General features: G+C 42.8%; 1 pseudogene; it reads left to right on the forward strand.

Moving 5' to 3' along the window:
* Positions 1-7245: 7245 nt before the first annotated feature.
* Positions 7246-7414, forward strand: LOC130876665 (U2 spliceosomal RNA; annotated as a pseudogene).
* The last annotated feature ends 228 nt before the right edge of the window (positions 7415-7642 follow it).

Genomic DNA, 7642 nt, shown 5'->3' on the forward strand with positions numbered 1-7642 from the left:
TTATGTCACCTAATGTATGGTAGAACAGTTCAAGCTAGCATACACAGTATTAAAACAGAACAGTAGGTATAGCAATAGCGATGTAAGTGTGTTTCAGGCACTGTAATAGCTATTTTATATGGACGCCCTTCTGTCTTACAAATTAAACATCTGAAGTGCTGATGGGTGTGACTCTCAGCAATGATAAACCTGGCGCTGGGAAAGACTAAACCAGCCAGACACACACCTTTAAGCCTAGCTCTCCAGAGGTAGAGGGGGTAGAGGAAGGAGGATCTCTGTGAATTTGAAGCCAGCTTAGTGAGTTCTAGGAAAGCCAGAGATAAACAGTGAGACTCAAAAACTCATTGATGAGAGAGAGAGACCAAATATGCAGACACATCACAAAGACTTCAAGGGGCACTGGGGAGTGAGGACCGTTTCTTGGTTCTCTGGCTCTCTGTCCTGTACTCTTTGTCACTGTCTGACCTGCCCTAAAGGAGACTAAAATACTAATGTCCCATGTGGGACTAGTGAAGAATCTGTTATGTTCCCTACAGAGATGCTGTAGATGTCTTGAGTATGGGAAGGATTTCCAAGAGTGATTAGATTTATCTCCTACAATATAAAGGCATTTGAGCCTTTAGCGGGAAAGTTTATAAAACAATTTTCAATTTTATAAAAAAATCGTTTTTCTAATTTTTTATGGATGGGATGGTTTTCTAATGGTTGGAGTCTCTCTTTAGAAATGAGTTTAAAAGGAATTCAGAAATGAATAGAAAAGCAGATGTGGAAATGGTTAGGCACCAGCAGGAGGTGGAATCAGGTGACCTCTAAGGTTCCATTCTGCTCTAGGAATAAATGGCGCTTGGTTTTCACAAACAATAGATTGTTGAAGACCTTGAACTTGTATTGGTACAATCACCAAAGTTGCCAAAACACAAAGTCCTGAGACCAGCCATAGCAGCCTGGGGAAGCTAGGGGTGCATTTTCTGGCACCATCCGGGCAAATCTTCATTTTATTGATGGTCTGAGTATTGGCATGACAAAGGCCCCAGGCTAGCTCTGACCACTCAGCCCCTCTGTGCACGGTTCCCTGGCTTCCTAAACCCCAGGAGGACAGCGGGCTACAGCCAGGCCAAAGGAAGGAAGCGCGCATCTCTAGTTTCCAACGTTAAGGAGCAAAACCAGCTGTGTTCTTTCCTAAAATGGAGAGAAAGACCACTGGAGGAGGAGGAAGGGAAGGGTCGCGCTGGCTTCTCTGTCCTCCCTTCGCCAAGCTGGCAGCGTGTTTATCCCTTTTCTAGAATGTTTTATTGTTTTGCTCTCATAGAATCACACCAAACACCCAGCCCTTGTTCTTTCAATACACAGCAGGAACACTGGGTGCTTTCTCTTCGTTTTCCAGCACAGCTCTCAATAAACTAATTCAAGTGGTTGATAATCTGCTTCAAAACAGTAAGCATTTGGAGCGCCCGTTCCGGGCTGAGTTCTCTACGAACTCGTGCACAAATGAATATTGACTTCAGCCTGGGAAAAGAACCCTCCAGGATTCTTGTGTTCGCTCATAAAACTGAAATTTAAACCAGCTGAAGCAAAAGAGGAATTCATCGACTTGCACACCCGAACTGTAGGCATGGTTTCAAGGACCTGAACGGGACTGAGCCCTGCTTGTTTTCCCCTCCTGTTTTAGCGGATTCCCTTTGTTCTGGAAGTTATCCTCTTGAAGAGAATAACATGAAAAACAGGAACTTCAAGTTTCACCTTCCTAGCCCTTCTACCTAAGAGGAAAATCTCCTCCACAAAGGGGCAGTCAAAAAGCTAATAGGAGGAAAACTTCATTGCCTCAACTTAAGTCAAATGTTGCCAGTTGTTAGAGCTAAAAGGGCTGGAATCTCATGGTGAAGTAAGGAGTCTCGCAAGGGTTGAGAGAGGGAGGAACAGCTTTCCAAAAAGAAGGGTGATAGTCTCTGAGTAAATGTTGGTTTCTCCACCTCAATGGGTTTACTCTTTAGAAAAAAAAAGGAGGGGGGGGGAAGACACCCAACAGAAATAATAACATGATGTAAGAACATGTTCTGATTAATAGCACTCATGTGCATTCAAGCTTTCGGCTGAAGGTCATCAAAACATGAGAACATAATTCACTCTTTGGGACTGCAGCTAAAACTAGACCGAAGTGGCCTTTCAGTTCGAAAGCTCATGGGAACACTGAGGAAAGATGGGAACTAGGCTGAGACCAGGTGGTGCTAAGCCCTGTTCCCTAAGAGGAGGCATTTAGATGTGACTCATACAGGGTGACTCAAGAACGTCACCCAGAGCAGGGGCATAGCACAACCCTCAGACTGGAACAGAAGGACCCTCCACTGATGCTGCCCTCAGGATATTCACTGTGAATCCTCTTAGACATATTGAGTTCCAATTTGAGTCATCCACAGGACCAGTGTCTACCGAGGGCCCGTGGACCCTGCTATCTCTAGACCAGTGTTTGTGTGCTCAAGAATAACAAATTCTCCAATAGCCCCTTCCTAGGTATGATGACTATTTTGGCTATCAACTTGCCTACATATTAAATCAACTCAATCCCAAGTGACCAGATACTCCTATGAGGGATCCACCTTTAATCTGGGTCCCACCTTCTAATGAAAGACTATGTGAAGGACAGGGTAAAAGGAAGCCTCTGCTCTTTGCCTGCTTGCCCACATTCTCACTGTCAAGTTCAGTCCTGCACAGGTATTAGCGCCTACTGCTTCCAGATCCCACTGTATACAAAGCAGCAGAGACACCCAGTCTTATGGACCGAACAACTACTGGACTTTACTCTGGTAGACAGCATTTGTTGGATTAGCCTGTAAACCATTCTAATGAGTGTGTGTGTGTGTGCGCGTGCGTGTAAATCTCCATATATACATAATATAGTCATTTATTCTATCAGTTCTGTTTTTTTAGAGAACCCTATGTACCAGGTTTCAACATCATGTAGTCATCCAGAGGTCTGTTTTCTAGGCTCAAGAACCAGCTGTTTGGAACAGCTTGGAAATGTAGGCCTTGATGCCCACATGTAGACATGTAAAACCTTCTCAATGGGACAATATGACAGGCTGGGAAGACAAAGGTTGACCAATGGGCTGGGAAAACATATCTAGATTAGAAAACAAGACACCAAACTTTCCCTTTTCACAAACAGCATTAGCTTGACATAGAAAATCCTCAAGTCACTAACAAAACATCCCCAGTAATCGAGTTCAACAAAACTGTATGATGCAAGATACAAAATCAATTATACTTTCTATGCCAACAACAATCACAAAGGAAATTAAGAAACAAATTCCTTTTACAATAACATTGAAAAGGACAAAATATTTAAAAATAAACGGAACAAAAGAAGTATAAAAGTGCTGTCTCACTGAGCTCTGCTCACAGCCCTTCAAAGCAATTTTTTATCAGAGTTGTGACTACATCACAGAAATCAAGATGACTCTAAAATTCATTTGGAGTTTCTAGAGACAAGAATAAACAAACAATCTCAAAAAAAAAAAAAAAAAACGGAACGAGGATGAGAGATGCTTCTTGATTCAAAAGCCTTTTTACAAGGCAGTAGTAACTAAGACAGTGTGGTGCTAGAGAGTGGGTCAATCAAATGGAATTGCAAGCCAAAAGCAGTCCATATATGTCATTGACTGGTTGATGGCAACAGGTCCAAGACCAAACCAACTGGGAAAGAGTAATGCTTTCAACACATGGTCCAGGCAACAGGGTAACTATATATAAAAGATTGAAATTGGGTTCTTACCTCACATAGAAAAAAAAATTAGACTCAGTTTCTCCTTCCATGTAATCACAACACCAGAGATTCCACACACCTGGCAACCAATTCTGCAAAAATACAAAGCAGCTGGATTCCCTGCAATTCAGTTCAGTTCTGACACTAGTCTGCAAAAATCATGGAGGCCTCTGTCCACACAAGGTCCCCTTGCCTCTCGAAATGCTACTTGCAAACTTGGGGTTCCTTTGCCTATGCCGCACACTCACTAAGCTCCCACAATTTCCTCTGAAAACTTGACTGGTTTATTCAAACAGCTCCCAGAAACTCATGGAAATGCTTTATTTACTGGTTTGTTATACAGGTGGACATGGGGCTTCCATACCCTCTGAGGCAGGCATGCCAATTGTGGGAACCCACACTAGTTGGACAATGGAGAAGCTCCCAGAATCTTGTGCTTCCAAGTTTTCGTGGAGGCTTCCTGATGTAGGCATTACTGATTAAGTTATTCATTCTTGGAAACTAACTTAGCTTTTATTTCCCTTCTTGTACCCAGAGGTTCGGGACAGGACTAAAATCCCAATAGGATAATTACATCATTTTGCAGAACAATCCTCTTACTCATTAGCATGTACAAAGAAACTCACAATGGTAGTTCCATGACTGTAAGTGCTCTGTGCCAGGAAATAGATACAAAGATCAAATATAAAGTCCATAACATTATACCTCACATTGTATATAAACATTAGCTCAACATGGGTCAAAGACCTAAAAACAAGAGTTAAACTTTAAAATTCTTAGATGCTAACATTGGAATAAGTCATCAGGACCTTGGATCTGTCAATGGATTCTCAGATATTAGTCCAAAAGCATGAACAACAAAAGAAAATCAAACAGTTAACACTTCAAATTAAAAAAACGGTTGAACATCAAAGTGTACTATCAAGGAAGTGGAAAGACATCCAAATACCAAACATAATTGAATTATATACTTTAAAGGAATCAAAATGAAAGAAAATATTTATAAATCAAATATCTGATAAGGAACATGAATCTAGAATATGTAACAACCCAGTAATAAGAAGAAAAACAATCCAACATAAAAGTGGGCGAAAGGTTCAAATCCGTGCTGTGTCTGCTGTAAGTCACTTTAAGTTGGGTGGAACAGAGGCTTTCAGCCTGTAGCATGTCTCATGTTGAGGGTCCACTTTATTGACAGCATCTGGCTCTACCTTGAATAGCAAGGCAGAGGCACAGCGAGTGCATGTTATGCCTGTAGACACCATCTCCTGCCCAACCCCACCACTTCAGCGCAGACTGTAGGCTGAGAGCATTTATTCTTTTTAATTAGCTAACTAATTAATTCATGCATTTATTTATTTTTTCTTCTCTCATATATTCTCTGCTGACAGTTTCCCTCCCTACAGCAGTTCCCACTCTCCACTCTTCCCAGTCCGCTGTCTCCACTTTCCCTCTCCCCCAGATCTACTCTTCCTCTAGAGCAGGTCTCCCAGGGCTATCCACCAAACATGGCATTGAAAGTTACAAACCCTCATATCAAGGATAAACGAGGCAATTCAGTAGAAGGGAAATGGTCCCAAGAGCAGGCCAAGGAGTCAGAATCACTCTCTGTGAGGGGTGCCCCAAGAACAGCATACCTCCCAACCATAACCTGTATGCAGAGGACCTAGCTCAGATCCCCACAGGGTTCGTGATTGTTGCTTCAGTCTCTGTGAGCCCCTATGAGCCCTGCTTAGTTGATTCTGTGGGCTGTGTTCTCATGGTGTCTTAGACTCCTCTGGCTCCTACAATCCTTCCCTCCTCTCTTCTGTGGGATTCCCTGAACTCTACCTAATGTTTGACTGTGGGTCTCTGCATCTGCTCCCATCAGTTGCTGGATGAAGCCTCTCTGATGACAGCTGGGCTAGGCACCAATCTCTGAGTGTAGGTCTCTGGGCTGTCCAGCCTCTGGTTCCTGGCCATCCAGGCAGTCCCAGGTGTGTGCTATCTCTCATGGCATGGGCCTCAAGTTGAACCAATCATTCGCTGGCCACTCCCACAGGTTCTGCGCCACCATTACCCCAGCACATCTTGCAGGCAGGACAGATTGTAGGTTGAAGGTTTGAACAGCTTATTCTTAAAAGTAAAAAAGACCCAACTATAAGCTTGTCAGCGTAGATTGGAGCATATGGACACACAAGTGCCTTAAAACCATACCAGGACACCCGGAAAATGCCAAGCACAACTCCCTCACATGGGTTCCACAAAGGGGAGGATAGCTAACACTACAATGGGTATGGCTATCACAACCTGACATCTTACTATCTACGATGTGTTGGTGTCAAGAGAACAATAGGGAAAGAACATCTGACTGTCCCTAGGGCTTCTGTTCAGCTCAGTCCTCACAGCTGGTGTCCCTTACTGGAACCGCCATCCACGGAGGGAGGGCGAGGTAACACGGATAGAGTTTTATGCTGTGTGTGTATGTGTGGTGTGTTCTATGTGTGTAGGTGTGTATATGGGCATGTGTGTGTATGGGTGTATGTATGCACATCTGTGCATGTGAAGAGCAGAAACAACCTCATACGTCATTCCTCGGGAGTGATCCGTCTTCTTTGTTGAGACAGGGTCTCTCACTTTCACCTAGAGCTCACCAATAGGCTGGACTGACAATGGGCGAAGCCTGAGGGATGCATTTGTCTCTGTCCTTCCAGTATTACTGTTACATGCCTGTTAAGAACCATGCCTGGCTCTTTTTACATGGCTTCTGGAGACTGAACTCAGGTCCTCAAGCTTGTGTGGCAAGTCTTTACTCCAGGAGCAGAGTTTCTTCTAGAGATGATGAAAATGCTCTAAAGTTGACTGTGGTGATGTTGTCTATATTGACCATACAAAAATCACTGGATTGTATACTTTAAGTGAATCAGATCTATGGTATGTGATTTCGATCTGTGGGAAAAAAAGTAAAAACACTTAAAGTCAAAATGGAGTCCCTTGAATCAGTCCCCAAAAGAAGAAAAATCAGGAGGTTATAAATGAAGGCTCTTACTCTTTGTTATCTGCTAATATCTATCACAAAATATCCAGGAATTGTAAGTCTGCACAGAGGCCACACTAACCTCACACAAAAGTTCTGTAGGGCCATCTGCCCAGCGCCTGTCTGTCCAACCTCAGACTGCTGACACTTTGGTCATGAGCAAGGGTGTTTTTTTTTTTTTTTTTTTTTTTTAGGCAGAGGCTGGCATATCTAAATAAAGACGCTTCAACATTTTAAGACAACTTGACGAGCAACAAAGAAGAAGTAAACAAATGAATATAGCAAATGAACATAAAGACAAAAATGTCTATATTCTGGTGGGAAAGTAAGTTATGAAAGGGAACACACACACAATATTTTAGGAATCAAAATACAACATTTCTCAAAAGCTTAAAAATGAAGTAGGTCAGCCTAACCCGGGGGATTTTTTCAACCTTCCTACTGCTGCAACCCTTTGATATAGTTCCTCATGGCTTCTTGGCCTTTTGGCTAAGATCAAGTGTAATACAGTTCCTCATGTTGTGGTGACCTTGAACCATAAAATTATTTTTATTGCTACTTCATCACTGCAATTTTGCAATTATTATGAATCATAATGTAAACATCTGGTATGCAAAATATCTGATATGTAACCCCCTGTGAAACGGTCAGAGGGGTTGGGGCCCACAGGTTGAGAACCACTGAATCCAACCGTCTGTAGTGTTTTGTCGGAGAGACTTCCTTTAGGATGGCCCTCCGACATTTTCTTATCCCTTATCCCCAGATTAGAAACAGATGATCTGAGGCGTAAATTTGAAAAGGGAGTTGAGCATGTTCTCTGGAGGAGACCTAGCACTTAACAAGTTCCCTGTGGGAATCTTTGCCAT

The sequence above is a fragment of the Chionomys nivalis genome, chromosome 6 (genome assembly GCF_950005125.1).
Source record: "Chionomys nivalis chromosome 6, mChiNiv1.1, whole genome shotgun sequence".
NCBI classification, from domain to species: Eukaryota; Metazoa; Chordata; class Mammalia; order Rodentia; family Cricetidae; genus Chionomys; species Chionomys nivalis.